We start from the raw sequence: 19690 nt of genomic DNA on the forward strand, positions 1-19690 counted from the left end.
TGTTACTGAGGAATGCTACTACAATAAAGGGTATGTGAGAGAACGACAATATGTTTCCCAACCACAAGTAGCACCACCTCAAGCGCCACCTGTACCTAGATATACTGTGGGGAATTTCCCAGGACTAGCTGGGATTGAACGACCACAACCAGTTTTAGGGCAACAACCACCACTCTTAGGGACAAGGCCGATATGTGTCAGATACATGCCCGTTGTGGAAGAACCAGAGGAATAAGCCTTAGTGCATGTCCCTCTTTATTATGAAGATCCAAGTGGAACAATGGCCTGCCCAACATACTACCCACCAGAAGAGCCGAGAACCCCGGAACCATGGAGTATGATCGGCAATGTTGAACCACCAACCGCAGCACACTGGGCTTAAGGAGAAAGTAGATATAGTTTGGATGAAAGAACATTGTTGTTCATAGCCAATGGAGGTTTCAATGGACCAAGACCAGCTTACCAATAGAGGAGTGCCCAAGGAGCTCCACAACAACCGCTGGGACCTTGCTATAAATGTGGGCGACCATCTTATGAAAAACTATCCTCATTCGGAAATTGTCAGAGTCAATGCGTATTGTCCAGATTGCGATATCACTCATTTGATTGCCAATTGTCCAAAAAATCCAAACAAAGTAGTGAAAGCAACCATAAACATTTTGGAGGCTATCCCTTCAAGGAGTGGTTCCGAGAATCAAACAGTAATACCTATGCAGGTCATCACACGAGCTCAAGCTCAAAAAGAAAAAGGGGGACTTGAAAATGAAGAACTAGGATGTAAAACACCTAGCATTGAACGGAAAAGTCAATGAAACACATGGAAAGCTAGAAAAGCACGGGTAGAAGTGAGGAAAGAAGAGAATAAAATGTCATAACAGAAGAATTACAGTGAACAAAAGACAAAGTAGAAAAACTTGAAAGATGAGCACTTCAAAAACCAGAAACACCAACATATATTGAGCTTGAGAAGAAATGAAATCCAAAAGTGCGGGATCAGGCGGATCTGTGCTAGTGAAAAAAGTAAATGAATGTCTAGACACACTCTTGAAAGCATACGACTCAAGGATTAAAATCGACCAGACTCAAGAACAAAAATGGATGACATATCCCTCTGCTGAGTTGGAAAAGAAAAAGACTGAAAATGTGTCAAAAGATGATCCAAACTGCGCAAACCTTATTAGAACCCACTTCAAGGAAACAGGTGGAGGAGGTTGAACTTCCTGTACCGATATCGAGGAACCCTCCAACACATGGATCAGAATGACTAATTGTTCGTCCAAAAATTGAATTAAAATCTGAACATTCAATAGAAAGACCTAGGATAGTGTTGAACACAACAGACTCAACATCAGAAGGGTTTCAACCTATCACATCTGAATTGTATAAAAGTGATGAGGCTTAAATGATCTTTGGAGATAGATAAGGGAAGCCAATGAAGCTAATGAACTAAGCCAAAGGGTTAACAAAACCAGTATGCGAGAAGATGACTTCCTTCTTCCTATTGAAGAATTTGAGGCAGGACCTCAAGTAGATCTAGAGATGCACTCTTATAGGGGAGACAAGGGATCTATGAAATCTTGGGATAGACAACTTGTATCTCTGAAAACATTACCGTCATATATGGGAGAGTATGAAGCAAAGTCTGATGTGAAAGTTGTACCATCACGGCAACTCGCTACAGGAAGGGTATGGACACCTAGGGGTTGATAACACTGTTATCGACTCCAATAACTTGTACCATTACTCTAGCAAAGCTTCTCAAATTAAGACCTAGTATGTGGAATATGGTAGGAAAATGTCTCGAAAAATTTGGAGTAAGGGATCCGAATTCACGAATGCAGGAAGGAATCAAGGAATTAGAAAAACCCCAAGTAAACATGCAACCAGTGCCTCTAAACAAGGTAGGAGAATAATGTGAAGGGGAAGATGGCAATACCACGCTGCTGATTGAATTAGAAGGTGTTATCACCATGGCTATTCCTGACAGTGGAGCGGGTGTGGCCATCGTGACAAAGGATGTAGGGAAGAAATGGGGAAAACCAGCTTTGAAAACCACCAAAATGAAGCTGCAACAATTGACTGACGATTATAGGGAGAGACCCATAGGGCTTTTGGAGAAAATAGTTGTTAAGTCTTGTGCAATTGAGTATGAGCATACATTTGCTATAGTGGATTTTGTCAAGAAAAATAACTATGACATAATACTTGGACGACCCTTCATGCGACAATTAAAGATGGTCCAAGATTGGGGCTACAATCACATATACCTCAGATATTTGGAGACAACTACAAGAATAAACATTAAAGATCATATCTACAAAGATGTTGACATAACCCCGGTAGAAGAATTCGATTCTTTCACGATAGTAGGGTCAAAACTCCCCGACTGGTTAGGTAAACCAAAGGAGTTATGGATGTGTGGGGCATCCAATTGTGGAAGCCTAAAACAAGAATAATGTATTCTAGATAGAGTGATCGAGGATACGGAATACATTCCAGAACCTTTTCCATAAGAGTCCTTAGAACCTTTATAATGGACACATATTCTAACAACCTTAGATGTGTGTGCTATTGCGGTGGGACCAACGACTAAGTTTTGTGATCAGGAGGGGTATGATGTACTTCCATATTACATGGTTTCATTAATAGAAGGAGATGATTACCAAACCTTAGCTCAATCAAGAAAAATCAAACGTGAGCAAGAAATGAATGGGGAGCTGTTCCAAAATTCTACAGATCATCTTGAACGAGATGATGATGCAGATAATGAAGGTTTTGAAAACCCTAGTGAGCTAGAGGAAATGATACCTGATGTAAGGTTTTACGATTTTCCAAATCAAAAACCGAGACATCAAGCACATTACAAAAAATGGAGAGAAGCTCACAAGGCCAGAGATAACCCAATGCCAAACATTAAAAACAGAATGGAATTCTTATCTCTCGTAAAGGCAAAAGATTGCATTAAAAACAAAATATCAGCTCAGTTCTCTCAAGATCCACACCCTAGAACAAAAGACAGTCCTAGGGATGTAAAAAAACAAACTCAAAGGCTGAAGGCAGAAACTAAATCCAAAAGAATGGAAACATAATCAAAATTAGAAGAACCAAAATTGAGTAAGCAAAGATACCAAGAGCTGAAGAAGACTCTGATGGAAGTATGGACAACCAAAACGGACAACATAGAGGATGAGAAAGACAATAGAGAAAACAATAGGAGTGTACCATCCTATTACAGAAAGTTCACCATTCAAGATCGAAAGATAGTGCTGACATAGCTCAGAAGAGAGCAGCAGGAGAAAGAGTCTTATGATGGGCCAGAAGATGCAAAGAAACTAGACCTAGCACAACCTGAAGAGACACTGCAACCTGTATACATAGCAACAGACCTGAGCCGAGACGAGGAAGAGGAACTTCTTAGTCTTCTTTAGGAATATAAGGATGTGTTTGCATGGTCTTACAAGGACTTAAAGGGAGTGGATCCAACAATATGTCAGCATACTATCCCATTAAAACCCGATGCAAAACCAAGCAGACAAAGGCCTTACACATATAATGATACCTTTGCTAAGTGTATCAAGGAAGAGATTGATAAACAGAAAGATGCAGAGTTTAACAATGAGATAGAACACACTGACTGAATATCCGAAATCATTGATGTACCAAAAAAGAATGGCAAACTCTGAGTGTGTGTCAACCTCAAAAAAGTCAATGCAGTCACAATAAGGGATAGTTATCTCTTGCTAATTACGGACCACGTCCTTGAATGAGTGGCAGGAAAGCATGCATATTCCTTCTTGGATGGACTCTCTGGTTACAATCAACTTGCAATTGCACCCGAGGACCAATATAAAACGGCATTTGCCACAGAATAGGGCATATTTGCATATCGGGTCATGCCCTTTGGGTTAACAAATGCTCCTGCCACATTTCAAAGATTGATGGCACATGCCTTCAATGAGTATTTGAGGAATTTCTTGAAAATCTATATGGATGACCTATGTGTACACTCTTTTTGCAAAGAGAGGAACATGTGGAACACCTCAAAAAGGTATTCAAGAAATGTAGGACATATAGGATTTGTCTTAATCCAAAAAAATGTGTTTTCATGGTAAGACAAGGATGAAACTTAGGGCATATTGTCTCGGAACATGGCATCTCCACAAATTTGATAAGATTAAGGTGATCATTGAAATGCCTTAGCTGATCAATGCAAAGCAAGTACAATGCTTCATGGGACATTGTGGTTATTACAGGAGGTTCATACACATGTATGCCATTATTGCACAACCACTGTATAGACTTATCCTGATCTTTAAATGGACAGATTAGTGCGAGGAAACAATATCACTTGTTGACTACTTTTAAAGGAAACAATATCACAAGAATGGAGTCGATACATTGTTGACTACTTGGAAAGACAGATGTTTCCTGAAAATATCACCAAAGCAGACAGAGAATGATAGAAATAGAAGCTCCTAATTTTACTCTTCTTGAAAATCAGCTTTATAAAAGGGGAAAGGATAACCAGCTTAGGCTGTGTGCAACGTCGAACATGTATGTTCCAATCCTGGAACAAGCACATGGAGGGATTAGTGGGGGCCGTTTCTCAAGGGAAAGGAGAACAAAATTTATATTAACATCGGGAATACGGTGGCCAACATTACATATGGATGCAAAAGAGTATACAAAATGATGTGAGTCTTGTCAAAAAACCAGCATACCAATAAAACGGGATGAGATTCCCTTACGGCCAATGATGGGAGCCAGTGCCTTTGCCAAGTGGGGAATAGACTTTGTAGGACGAATATCACCCCCTGCTTACAAAACACATGCCCATTACATCATTGTAGCCATATATTATCTCATGAAATGGGTAGAAGCTAAAGCTACACAACAGGCTGATGCCAGGACTACTGCACAATTTCTATACAAAAATGTCTTTGTTAGATATAGTCTACCTATAGAAATTGTCAGTGATCAAGGCACACATTTCATAAATGAGATAATTGAAATTATTATTGAAGACTTCATGATAGTCCATATGAAGTCAGCTCCCTATCACTAACGGTCAAGCAGAAGCTACAAATACGACTCTATGCACAAACTTAACTAAGATAGTATCAGAGTTTAGAATGGATTGGGATCAAAAAATACATTCAACTTTATGGGCGTATAGGATTGCTTACAAAACCTCAATAGGCACAACACCGTACAACATGGTGTTTGGACTTAATGCTATACTGCCTATAGAATTCTTAATCCCAACCCTAAGAGCAACAAAATCTCTAGAGTGAATAGTTTATGAAATGTCCTCATGTATAGATGACCTTGAAAAGCTAGATGAGCTTTGCTTGAAAGCAGTAGCTTCTATCTACGCTCAAAAACATCGGCAAAAAGAATTTTTTGATAAGCATGTACGCTCCAAAAAATTCAAAACAAGACATTATGTCTTGGTTTACACGCTAAAACAACATGCAAAGAAGCTTAAAAAGCGAGGGACGGGAGTCACGGGACCGTTGTGATTAAAGACTTATCCCCAAATGGGGCTGTCAAGCTTGCTACATTGGATGGGGAGGAAATGCCTAACTGGATAAGTGGTTGCCACCTAAAAAGAGTTCATCTACCACTAACCCCAAGTATGCTCCAACAAATCCATCAAGCAAAGAAACGAACGCAAGCAAAATAGAACATTGTTACAGAAGCTTAAGCAGAGGCTAAAGAAAGGATAGCAAAAAAGAAGCTTCTTCAACGGCAACAACAACATGGACCACCTCTGAATATAAATGCAATTCGGGTCACATAATTTGACAACAAAGACCATACAGGAGACTGAAATTGATGTCAAAATTAGAAACAATCAAGTGAAGGCAACAACGATACTTGATTCAGAAGCTCAAGGCAACTTGATCTCCTACAACCTTTACAAGCAACTTCGACTTGACAACCAATTCCAAGAGACAAAGAACAAGCTCCAAAGTTATTCAGAATATTTGATTAAGGTTCTGGGATGGACAGTGCTCAAAGTACAGGTAAACCAACATGTCTATCCGCATAAATTTTATGTGATAGAAGATACGAGCACACAACATGCCGTATTGCTAGGGAAACCTTGGCAGAGAAAGTATAAGGTCCAACTTGACTGGAGTCAAAACACTGTGAGTATACAATCTAATGCGGAAGAACAGCAAGTTCCTTTTGCTACAAGTGCGGACAAAGGAGAGCAGTCCTAACAAGTCCCCCATTGACCCACAAGGGATTCCAAAGAGCACTTCAAGGCAGCACGATCAAGTCTATAAGGCAAAGACTCCAGTATACAACGGGAGCATGATATATCATAATCCAAAGCACAGAAGTCACCAAAGCGCACCCCAACAGAAATAACATGGTATGTACAACAAAGCTAACAAGTAGATTTGGGTCAGAAAGGATCAATTGACTAAGGAGAAGCAACCAAAAATTGCAGTTCACCCTCCAACGACATGTAATACAAACAGGAAGCAAAAACCAAACTCTTGCCAAAAACAAATATGGGTACCAAAGAAGCTACTCAGAACTCACAACCACCATACCAAAATCTGGATTTGAAAGCAACAACCACAAGAACTGCCAGTACCCAATGTCTACACACAACAAATGGCAAGTTCCAAACAACTAGTATCGAAGGTTCAGTGGTGGAGACCTAAGCAAAGAACAATCACAGATACCAAAATACTGAGCAACCTGGCTTCACAAACTATATTGACCATCAAAGAAAGAGCCAGAACACTCAAGAGCTTATTGTTCAGACGACTTCCCCAAGAGCATACTTCCATGCATTGACACGGTCGTCCAGGAGGACTTCGACTAGTAGGGGGGGAGGAACCGACACGCTACAAGTGTAAAAAAGGACACTATTTTCCTTGATTTTATGGATTTTTATGTTTGATTGTAAATATTTTTATAAACCCAAACAGATATGCCCTTAAATATTGTGTAATAACAAGATGACAGAGGACAAAAACCAAGATGAGCCTTTAGGTGTGTGTATATATCTAAAAATCGTAGTTTTCATGCAAAAAAAGTGAGAAAACAAAGCAAGTTAGCCAAAAATACTATGGATAGATGTATATAGTGGTTTGTTATGATATTACCTAATTATCTCAATTTTTCAATAATTTTTGTGTCAAGTTAGATATTTTCCTTTATTTTTTACTATTTTTCATCCCAAAACAAAGAAAAATAGAAAAAGCAAGTGAAATAACAACTTGGCGACAAAAGAAAAATATAAGAGTCATTAGTAAGCAATTGACAACTTATGGTGAAGATGGGGTGCAAATATGTGAAAAGTTGCGAAAAGCTAAATTGGCCGATCTTTGGCCCAATTGACAAAATATTTCAAAAATTGAGCAACACATTTCACAGCAAGATGGGAACACATGTCAAATTTGGTAAAAAGTGGTCCAGGAACCCTGATATAAGTTCTTTTGGGCCCACTTAATAGCTTATTTTCACTATTCACAAGTGAGAGAGCTTGAGAGACCTAGAGCAATTGGATCTTTTGCCACTCCGTACGACGCACACGACACACCAACCGGTGCTAGATATGAGAGGTAGACTCGTTACCATGAGCTTTTCTTGTTCTACACTCTCTTTGTTGCAAAAAAATTCAAAAATTGTCAATGTGGCTTCGCGGGAAAGAAACCTAAAAGGGCCCCGTAACGCATCAACCACCCAACTGGTTGCTACAAGACTTGATGGGGGGTTAACCCTAAGCTAAAAGAACACCTCTACGACCTCCAATGTGGGTTTAGGTCAATCTAAAAAACCCTAACCTCTTCGGACACGACAAAGACTGATCGAGAAATAATTGCCGAAACGACGCAAAACTTCAAGAGAAGATACATCTCAAGCATGTCTATAAGCCAAGTAAGTCTCCGTCCAAATCGGCCATCAAAAAGTGGGTCAAAACATTGGGCAAGGCTTCGGGACCACAAAGCGTCATTTGGGCCTCATGATCGAGATAGGTGTCCGTTTGCCACCAAACTTTCACAAGCTTCATCAACATATTATCAACAACCATCATGTAAGGTCAAACGCCAAGAAAAACTATCATCGACAGTCTCCTCAACAAAAGATGCTATTTGAGCGACAAATCGCCAAAAGGGGTGAGTCCAAAGGATTCATCATAGCCACAGAAGGATGCCCAAAGACATCCGCGGGGAATTAAAAGATCAAGAAGAATCTCTAAGAAAACACGGCCACAATGAAGAAATCCCTTTCGGAGACTGAAATACCAAGTAGGGAGTTTCAAAACTGATTACTTGACTTTTTAAAGTGAAAAACAACTTGCAGGGCGTAAGGCACAATCACCAAACACCTGAAAGCATCAATATCAATTTTTAACACTAAAGACTTCATACACATATGAAGTCTCACAAACAGATTTGGCACAAAAAACACTTTTATGAATTCACAGCATCATTCTACATATCCTCTAGATGGAACACACAAAATTTCATTAAATGTGGAGCTATTACAGGCACCCAAGAACCAAAGGAGTAGACAGTGGTAGAACAAACACAACCACTGACTGCAGAGGAGGAGACACGCCTCTAGCTTCTGATAGAGAAGAAAACAACAGAAGACCACAAGGCAAGCTTGGAATGGGAATCAAGAATGCTCCATTCTGTAGGAGTCCAAGGGCTGAGTCCAAGGGCTGGCCTCAAATGTACTTAGGGAGGAATGGATGCACCCCACACTCCCATATCCACTCCTAAAGTATGAGGTAACAATAGTCAGGAAAAGAGTCAAAGCAGAAGCCACAAAGCCAATCTATGAAGGAGATGTCAAGAATACAGAGGCTGCAGGTAAAGTGGTGGATTCTCAACCAAGATGGTGAAAAGCCTGGCTCCTAAAGTAAATAGGATTTTTGAAATACTTGGTGGAGGCCCCAAAGATCATCAGAGATGACCTCCTATTTTGCCCAATCCCTTGTGTGCGCACTTGGGCAAATCATTTCAAAATCATGAAGGCTCATCCAAACTGGCTTACCCATCTATGCCTACACCCACGGAAGGAGAGATAATATGTGTCTCTTATATGGTGAAAACCCTGAATGGCACCATTAAGATCTTCACAGGCTCTCTAGAATTGACATGCATCATGATCAAGAAAATCTGCAAAACTTTGTTGGCTTGCTTTGAAGTGTTCTCACTTTCCAAAGCTACGGATTCTACACTCCTATCAACGGGAAACACTGTCACTCCAATGACATATGATCTGTCAAAACAACCATTTCCAGAGGTTTTACATTTACTGCATCAGAGAATCATGTTTCTGCCCATCTATCACATGCAAGATTTTAAAGAAGCTTTCTACACGGGCTTCTTTACATACGATAGCAAGATATTTGGCCCAACAATCACTTTAGGGAATATCAAGTATGAATCGTACCTAAAGCTACTAAAACCACCACACTTCCACTGACAGCAGAACAGATCTCACTAAAGAAAAAGAGAAAGACCAGTCATGTCAGGGATGACATGGATGCGAAAGGGGGGAGTGTTGATGGTGAAATACATAAGAAGTTCCCCAATACATTGTACCATTATTTTTTGAAGCGGAATGATACCTTTGTAATATTTGAGCAGCCATTACACTTTGTGGGAACGAGCCTCTATGGAGGAATGTATATAAGTCAATTTTTGTAACCCTAAACCCAACTTAATCGAATCCGGTTATCACTGTGTGTGGTGTGTGTGTGTGTGTGTGTGTGTGTGTGTGTGTGTGTGTGTGTGTGTGTGTGAGAGAGAGAGAGAGAGAGAGAGAGTGAGAGTGTGATTTCTTCTCTTCCCTACGCATGCTACGGAAGGTCCATTGCTAAAGCAACACCACCATCATGTTAGCAATGGGGAGAGCTTCCACTCAACGCCAAGAGTGTGTGATTCCGACTACGACGCAAAGTGAGCTCCTACGAGCTTTGGGTTGAGTTTTCTTGCAAACCAGGTGTCCGTTTAGTGAGTTCTTTGCACCTATGGGTTCACGGTGAGTAGGACTACACATTAGGATCATATTCCACAAAAAATGATAACTTGTATTTTGCTTCCTATCTTTATACGCGATTGTCACAAGAGGTAGTTGGAGATCAGTTATCAAGTCACAGTCCATAGGATACTGATCTCATGCTAAGGAGAGTATATCTTGTGAGTTTTGTGGTTTTTGAACGCATTTGACCTAGGTTCGGATAGCATTAGCATCGTAGGCTGGATTACTTTCACTAGTGCATTCTTGAATTTGATTTCCTCTATTAAAGATTGTCTTAGAAGGTTAAGAAGTGGTTTTATACCCTTTTTCCATGTGCCTATGGGTTAAGCTTCGTCCTTGACTAACATAGAGTTGTTGGTTCTGTTCTCACCCCGGGGTTCACCCTGAAAAACTTACCGCACCACGTAAGTGCAGGGGAGGGGGGTTTTTTTACAAGTTACATGAGCGTATAAGTTAGGGGCAGGCCCCCAATAATTTATCTCCCAAGCTTAAAAATAAGGGAGGGGGTAATCATTTTTTTTTTTGGGGGGGGGGGATAGAAGTGAGAAAAGGAAAAAATGAGAGGAAGTTTTTGTTGAGATGTCGAGCTCTACACCTTGAGCTGGCATCCACTACGGGTCTTGGCCGCTTACGGCATTTACTCACTGGCGCGTTAGGTGACCGACACGGAGGATCTCTACCAGTGATTCTACAGCTGGACTACACTTATAGTGCCAGCCTAGTACGCTTCTAGTGAGTTCACACTTAGTGACCGCATGTACATATGTGCTACTTTTCAGCTTTAGCACTTAGTCATTTTGTACTCTCTTTTCTGTGAAGAATAAGAAGAAGCTTTCCATCTCTGTGTGCTTTGTGCTTGTCTTGTGTATCTCTCTTGCATCCTCATTCTTTACATGGTATCAGATCCTGGTGCAGGCAAGAGAGGCTAAGAGAGCAAGAGCATCACAATCCCTTCGTTCGCAAACCACGACCAGATATACAAGTTTCTGAACAGGTCTCCAAAGTGCAGTATACAGAGATTTACTGTACAAGTACAGTGGTTGTATGTACGCTTGATTGTGGACACTCGTTGAGTGTAGAAAGCGTTACAGGTACCACGATAGCAGGTTCAGCAGATTTGCAGGTTTTTGCAGATTGCAGCTATTTTGTCTTAGTGCTTCAAGATGTCTGACGGTTTCAGTCAGATTGTTATTGAGAAGCTTGAGAAAAATAACTACCCTGCATGGAATTTCAGAATAACAAATTTCCTAAAAGGAAAAGGTTATTGGGACTATGTAGAAGGAGACAATGAAAAGGAACCAGAGATTCCCGAGGCAAATGCTACAACAGAACAAAGGAAAGCTTTGAGGGACTGGCAACAAGGCCAGAGCAAAGTGATGTATTGGATTTCTATGAGCATCACAGATGGCATGATGGGCTATCTACAGGATGCTGAAACCCCCGCCATTGCATGGAGAAACTTAGGCAGAGTGTTCGAGGTGAACACCAAGGCCAGGAAGCTTCAACTAAAGTCGGAGCTAAATCAGGTTAAGAGGAACAACCTCTCAATCAATGATTATGCCTTGAAGATCAAGAGTATCATTGAGGCTCTTGGATCTATTAAAGTCTCAATGGAAGATGATGACATTGTCTGTGCATGCTTGGATGGTCTAGGAGATGAGTATGTACATTTTAGGTCTTCCATGAATACAAGAGACGACATCCCCGTGTTCCAAGATTTGATTTCTATGCTTATTCTTGAGGAGAAGAACCTTGACACATCTTCTTCTCATGGCAGAAATAATTCTGAACAGGCCTTCTATTCTAACTCCAACAGAGGTAGAGGTAGAGGTCGTGGTCGAGGCCCAAGGGGTTGCAGGGGCCAATTTCTGGAAGGTCAATCAAATCAAAACAATACAGGTGGCAGCGGAAACCAGTCTCAAGGCAGGGGGAGTCAAAGAGGTCATGGTGCAGGATCAAGCAGGCAGCAACATACTCGAGATAGCAGAGAATGTTGGACTTGTGGTGAAAGAGGTCACATGTCACGTGACTGTCCAAAGGGAAAAGCAAGTGGAAAGAGAGAACAGGGCAACTATGCATCTACTAGCAGAGATGCAGATGACAGCAAAAACGAGCGCATGTTTGTTATGCAGTATGTAATGAATACAATGACTGTAGAGAATTCCACCCAAGATTATGTTTGGTATGTGGATTCAGAAGCCTCTAATCACATGACGTCTTGTGGAGAGTGGTTTAGAGATATGCGCAAACCAGATGTGTCACGCTATGTGCAGACAGGAGATGACACAGCTCACCCCATTGCTCATGTAGGGGACATACCTCTAAATACGAAGAGTGGGAAATTAAAGTACTTAGCAGATGTACTTCATGTCCCAAACATTACAAAGAATCTTGTTTCTATTGGACAAATGGTTGAGCAGGGTTTGCAGATTCGCTTCAATCCAAATGGCTGTTATGTAGAAGATTTCCAGAATGGCTGTAAGCTGATCACAGAGGGCAAATGTGTGGGCAGAATGTTTACGCTGAATGTAGACATGCTTGAGGTAAAAGCTGCATTATTTGCACAGGGCACAGGTGTTGTGGCTGATGTTGACATTTGGCACAAACGCATTGGCCATGTCAATGAGCAGAGATTGCGCAGCATGCAATCAAAACAGATTGTAAAAGGTTTGCCCAAATTCAAGGTGGATGGTATGCATAAAGTGTGTGCAGCATGCCAGTTTGGAAAACAGTCAAAGGGCTCATTTCCACATGAGCGCAATGTATGTAAAAAGCCACTTGAGGTGGTGCACACAGATGTTTGGGGTCCAACCGATACTGCAAGTATACATGGTTGCAGGTATTATGTCTCTTTCATTGATGACCATACAAGGAAAGTATGGGTCTACTTCATGCGTAACAAAAGTGAAGTGTTTGGTCACTTTCAAGACTTCAAAGTCATGATTGAGAAGGAGACAGATATGCAAATCAAGACATTGAGGTCAGATGGAGGGGGAGAGTACTTCTCCAATGATTTTTTAGATTTTCTGCGAATGCATGGTATACGCAAGCAGTTTACATGCAGATATACTCCACAACAGAATGGGGTCGCAGAAAGGAAAAACAGGCACATTGCAGAGGTTGCACTTGCATTGATGAATGAGAAGAACATGCCTCATCATTTCTGGGTTGAAGGCGTAAATACAGCTGTGTACATTATGAACAGGACACCTACAGCTGCGGTGCATGATGTAACACCTGAGGAAAATTTTACAGGTACAAAGCCTAATTTGGCACACTTGAAAGTGTTTGGCTGCATAGCTTACGTGCATGTACCAGATGAGTTGCGTAGGAAATTGGATCCTAAAGCAGAGAAATGTATTCTTGTGGGATATTCCCTTGAACAAAAGGGGTACAAGTGCTACAATCCTACTACACGAGAATTACGAGTGAGCAGAGATGTAGTCTTTGATGAGATGAGCAGCTGGTACAGTAATGCACATGGCACTATTGGGGCTGATGTAAAAGATGATGTGGTTGTACAAAATGTGAGGCCACAGTCACAGATTTTGAGTGGACCACAAGAGTCCTCTTCTCGTGGCTCTGTTGAGAAACCATGGAATGGTAGACTACGTACGCAGGTTACTCCACCAACAGGTACAGGGAATGTATCACGAAAAGGAAAGGAAAAGGTTGATCTTATGGCTGATGCATCATCAGGTTTTTCACATGTAGACATGGATTCAGATGGTTCTGAACAAAGTCTTGATGAGGAATTTGGAATTCCGGCTGTCAGGACACCTGGTGTAAGGAAAGTACAAGAAGATGCTAGAGGGCAAAGGAGTGACCCAGGACCGCGCAGATCTAACAGAGTCAAAAATCCAGTTCAGAAATTGACTTATGATGGGTATCTAGCGCATCACCAAGCCTACATGGCTAAGGTGATACAAGATGTGGAGCCCACATGTTTTGAGGATGCAGTTGGAAATGTGCATTGGGATGATGCAATGAATGAAGAGATGGCTGCATTGGAAGCAAACGACACATGGGAGTTGGTGCCATTGCCAAGTGGCAAGAAAGCTATTGGCTGTAAATGGGTGTATAAAACCAAGCATAAGGCTGATGGTAACATTGAGCGTCACAAGGCAAGGCTGGTCGCAAAGGGTTATGCACAGACATATGGCATAGACTATGAGGAGACCTTTGCTCCAGTGGCAAAGATGATGACTGTGAGAGCTGTCATAGCAGTGGCTGCATCTAGAGGATGGATTATGCATCAAATGGATGTAAAGAATGCCTTCTTGAATGGTGAGTTGCAAGAGGAAGTGTATATGGATCAGCCACCTGGTTATGTCGATCTAGGTTACCCAGATTATGTATGCAGACTTCTCAAAGCTTTGTATGGTTTGAAGCAGGGCTCTAGAGCATGGTATGACAGGATTGCCAAGTATCTTGTCAGTATTGGTTTTAGGAGAGCTCATGCTGATCATTCACTCTATGTACGTGAGAGTGATGTGGGGATTGTGGTCTTTACCATATATGTAGATGACCTTATTATTGTTGGTGACAATGCTATGGAGATTGACCATGTGAAGGGTCTTCTCAAACAGGAGTTTGAAATGAAAGATTTAGGCGAGTTGCGCTACTTTCTTGGCATTGAGGTGATCAGGACTCCAAAGGGTGTATGGCTATCACAGAGACAATATGCTTTGGACATGTTGTCAAAGTATGGTATGGCTGATTGTAAGACAATTTCTATTCCCTTGGATGTGAATGCAAAGCTGAGTGCAGAGAAGGGTGATGTTGTTGAGGATGTCAATATGTACAGGAAGATGGTGGGTAGTCTAATCTACTTGACTATCATGAGGCCAGACTTGAGCTACACAGTAGGCTTGGAGAGTCAGTTCATGCAGCTTCTGAGGAAGCCACATTTGGATGGAGTACGATGCACACTTAGGTATGTGCAAGGGACTCTTGACTACGCATTGTTCTATGCAGCAGATGCACCATTAGCATTGTATGGGTATACAGATGCAGATTGGGCAGGTAGCATTGTTGATAGGAGATCTACGAGTGGCTTCATGTTCTCTTTTGGGAGTGCTGTTGTTACTTGGAGCAGCAAAAAGCAGCCTACGGTTGCTTTATCGAGCACAGAGGCCGAGTACAGAGGTGCAGCAGTTGCGGCGTGCGAGGTAGCTTGGCTACGCACATTACTTGAGGACTTGGGAGTGCAGGTGGACCAGCAGATTGTCATTCATTGTGACAACCTCAGCAGCATGCAGTTGGCTAGGAACCCAGTGTTCCATGCTAGGACCAAACACATAGAGGTCCATTACCACTACGTTCGAGAGCGAGTATTGGCGGGCGACATCGACTTGGTCTACGTCAACACAGAGGAGCAGATAGCGGATATCTTTACCAAGGCCCTCGGAGCTGAGAAGCTTTGACGTTTCCGGACTATGCTTGGACTCTGCGACATGCAGAGCTCGAGGGGGAGTGTTGAGATGTCGAGCTCTACACCTTGAGCTGGCATCCACTACGGGTCTTGGCCGCTTACGGCATTTACTCACTGGCGCGTTAGGTGACCGACACGGAGGATCTCTGCCAGTGATTCTACAACTGGACTACACTTATAGTGCCAGCCTAGTACGCTTCTAGCGAGTTCACACTTAGTGACCGCATGTATATATGTGCTGCTTTTCAGCTTTAGTACTTAGTCATTTTGTACTCTCTTTTCTGTGAAGAAGAAGAAGAATCTTTCCATCTCTGTGTGCTTTGTGCTTGTCTTGTGTAGCTCTCTTGCATCCTCATTCTTTACAGTTTTTGTGTTTCAAAATCATGGACTCCCAAAAGAGCTTTCCCTCAAACTTGTGAGTCAATAGCTACAAAGATACATGCAAGAATTAATAGTGCTTTGGATCAACTGCTTGTTTGGTGATTATAGTTCATTTGTTGAAGGATGAAAGCTATAAAGAGTTTGTATAGATGCAAATTTACATGGAGAACCTATCACAACTTTATAACCATGTTTTTTGAGTAACTTAGATGGGTCAAAATTGGACAAGTAGCCAGAGTGTAAGCTGATTGGCCACATAGTTTGAAAGTCAAACTAAGACACATTGAGGGTACATCTAATTATCAACAGAAGTGGTTCCTTAGTACATTTCCACTCACTATGCTACATAATCTTTGACTAGTTTTACTCAGTTAGATCATGTGAGACCTAAATTTTATATGTAAGATAGGGGTATGATAGTTTTCTTCATTGATTGTTGTATAAGCGTAGAAAGGGGGGTCGTATTCCCTAATATGAGTCGTATATAGGGGTTTTATCAAAGTTTTCCGCTCACAGGCGACGTCCCGTTTTGCATATAGAGTGAATCCCTCGGGGTTCTCGCTATGCTAGCATCCGCTCGTGGCGTACCCGCCAAGAGTTACACTGACTAGAAGAAAATTCAACAAGTGAAAGGGTCACGGTGGCTTTCTAAAACAAGAAGAAAGTGATAAAATCATTGAATATAACTAGAATTATAAAAGGTGGAGCATTATTCGTGAATATCTCTCTTATTAAGCAATTGGTTCTTCTCCTCTCAAAGAAACAAACCAAAAATACTAACATAACTTTTGAAATTTGCAAGATTTTTGAACTAAGTTCTCACATATTTCAGTGGTTTTTCTTTCCTTTACCATGGTTTTCTCATTAATATATATATGTGTGTGTTTGTGTGTGTGTGTGTGTGTGTGTGTGTGTGTGTGTGTGTGTGTGTGTGTGTGTGTGTGTGTGTGCACGTATAAAAATAAATATATGTGTGTGCATGTGTGTGTCTATGTGTGTGTGTATTTATAGAATTTACTAGAATTATGCAAGGTGAAGCTTTACTTTAGCATTCTAAAGAAGTCAAGTGATGTGAGGATGCGACACGAAAGTTGAAATAAAAAGATCCATTTAATATATTAAAAAAGAAATAACATTTAAGGTAGGTCTCAATCATCATTGAAAACATTGAAAGTATGCCTAACTCAACTCTCCTCTAAGGCTTCTTTTAGAAAGCCAAAAATGGTCAATTAGTGGAGATAATGAGAAGATGCCTGATGTGAGGATGCAAAATGAAAGGTGAAATAAAAAGATCCATTTAATATATTCAAAAAGAAATAACATTTGAGGTAGGTCTCAATCATCACTCAAAACATGGAAAGTATGCCTGACTCAACTCTCCTCTAAGGCTTCTTTTAGAGGAGAAGGCCTTCTTTTAGAAGGCCAAAAATGGTCCATTAGTGGAGATCACAAGAAGATGCTTGAGGAGATTTAGAGGTAGAGGATTGAGAAGGGGGGGTAGGACACGTGGAGACTATGCCTCCCAATAAGGTACCTCTCTCTCTCTCTCTCTCTCTCTCTCTCTCTCTCTCTCTCTCTCTCTCTCTCTCTCGCGTCCTTTATTGACATAGGCATAGTGAAGATGATGTGGGGGGACGGATTTGTAGGTGAAAGTCCATGAATGGCAAGGGACGCTTAGGTGCAAGCTCACAAGAAAGGCAAATTTGCAGGATTGCAGGGATGTGTCAAGAGGTAGGGAAGGGCAACACACAAACGAGAGAAGCTTTTTGTGACAGGAGCAAGAACTTTACACAATTCCTTTTGGTCAGTGTTCCAAAAGAATTTTGAAAATTTTGGCTAATTTTGGAAAAAAAATTACTCTGCCTTTAAGTAATTTTACATGTTTTCCTCCAAATCTAGGTGGGGTTTTCATTTGCCTCTTGCTCTTGATCGGCATTTTTAAATTTCAAAGCAGCAGGATTGTGAGTTGAGACACTTTTCTTGAACACGAGCTTCAAGTATTAGCTCCACTTGATGCCATCCCATGGACTTGCAAATCACATGAATGAAGTCTAAAACAAGACATTCTTTAAGTTTTTCATGGAATGTTTTTGGGCTAGGTCACGTGAAGATGGTGCTCTTGCTTCCTAGCTTTGCCTCCAACCAAAGGCAAGCAATTAATACAGTCAAAGTGCCGATCAAAAGCACAACAAGGCAGCAAGGAAATGACAGCCGTTCTAAAGACTTGACGGTTGCTATCTTGAAGCAAAAAACTTCAAGCCATTTACTCCTTTTGATGAAAATCTTCAACATTAAACGTTGTTCGACACACAACCATCGATAAAATTTTATTGGGCAGTTTGTTGGATAGCAGTGCCATGCAACCTAGCCCTTAGTGTGAGTGTCACATGTCATTGAACCTAAAGGGTTCTATGTGCTTTTACTCATGTTGCCACAAACATTTATCTACCTTTCTTATTCTCCAAACTTTCACCTTGCTAATATTTGCTTATTTTGTGAAGGTAATGTTAGAAAAATTCACGTATCGACCTTAAGATAAATGTTGGAATTAGGGTTGTAGGCAAACATAAACGGCTTGGAGAAGACAAAGGAAGCTCAAGGCACACAACAGAGAGTGTGTTACTTAATGTGCAATGGAAAGATACATAGCCCACACACATCATTACCACATGTATATGGTAACAAATACCCCCTAGGAGTGATGCAGTGAATGAGAGCTGGCACATAGAGTATAGAGAAGTGCCATGCTCTGAGGACATGATCAGTCCACAAAGGAGAGTAAGCCCAAATATTTTCAAAAAGCTTCAAACTTCTCACGAGACAATGCCTTCGTGAAAATATTTGTAAGGTTTTCCTGTGTTGGCACATAAGCCAAGATGATCTCTCTTGTTCAGTGCCTCTCCTTGACATAGTGGTTATACACCTCAATGTGCTTTGTGCGAGCATGAAAAACTGGGTTCCTCGCAACTGCCAATGTGCTCTCAGTTTCAGTGTAGATAGTGTTGGTAGTGTCCTGTCCAACACTCAAACGATCCATAAGGCATCTGAGCCATACAAACTCAACCGTAGCTGTGAATACTGCCATGTACTTAGTCTCACAATTGGAAGTGGCCACATTAGGTTGCTTCTTACTCAACTATGATAAGCATGAATTGTTGAGCATGAAACAAAAACCACTCGTGGATACTTCTCGCGTGTCAAAACAACCAGCCAAATGTGAGTCCGAAAAAGCATGTAAGTCTGGTGGCAATGATCCCCCCTTGGGATAAAACAAGCCAATATATAAAGTGCCACTCAAGTAGCAAAAATCCTGGTTGCATACATAAATAAGGCAGCCAACATCAGCTTGGTAAAGAAGTGACATCGGTAGGATCACCAACATCATGAAGACTCAATTTCAAACCTATTTCCATGGGAGTGGCAATAGGTTTGCAATCCTCAAGTCCAAACTTACATAGCAATGTCTATATGTAGCTTGTCTGACACAAGGAAATACCACCGTCATACTGCTTAGACTATATGTCCAAGTAATGATGCAATAGCCCCAATCTTTCATCTTGAAAATAGCATTCAAATTAGCCTTAAGTTCAACAATATGTCTCTCATTTGGTCCAGTGATCAGCAAATCATCCACATAGAGAACGACAACAGGAAGTACATCACCCTCACGCTTTACATACGATGTGATTTTTGGTGGACTATTACAAAAGCCTCATTCAACCAAATGAGTGTCAGCCTTCTCATACCAAGCACGAGGATATTGCTTCTACCCATACCAAGCTTTCTTACATTTGCACACTTTATCCTCCTACCCTTTAATGACAAAACCACGAGGTTGTGCTACATAAACTT

Source organism: Adiantum capillus-veneris, chromosome 2 (assembly GCF_014529385.1).
Source record: "Adiantum capillus-veneris isolate H3 chromosome 2, ASM1452938v2, whole genome shotgun sequence".
In the NCBI taxonomy this organism is placed as follows: domain Eukaryota; kingdom Viridiplantae; phylum Streptophyta; class Polypodiopsida; order Polypodiales; family Pteridaceae; genus Adiantum; species Adiantum capillus-veneris.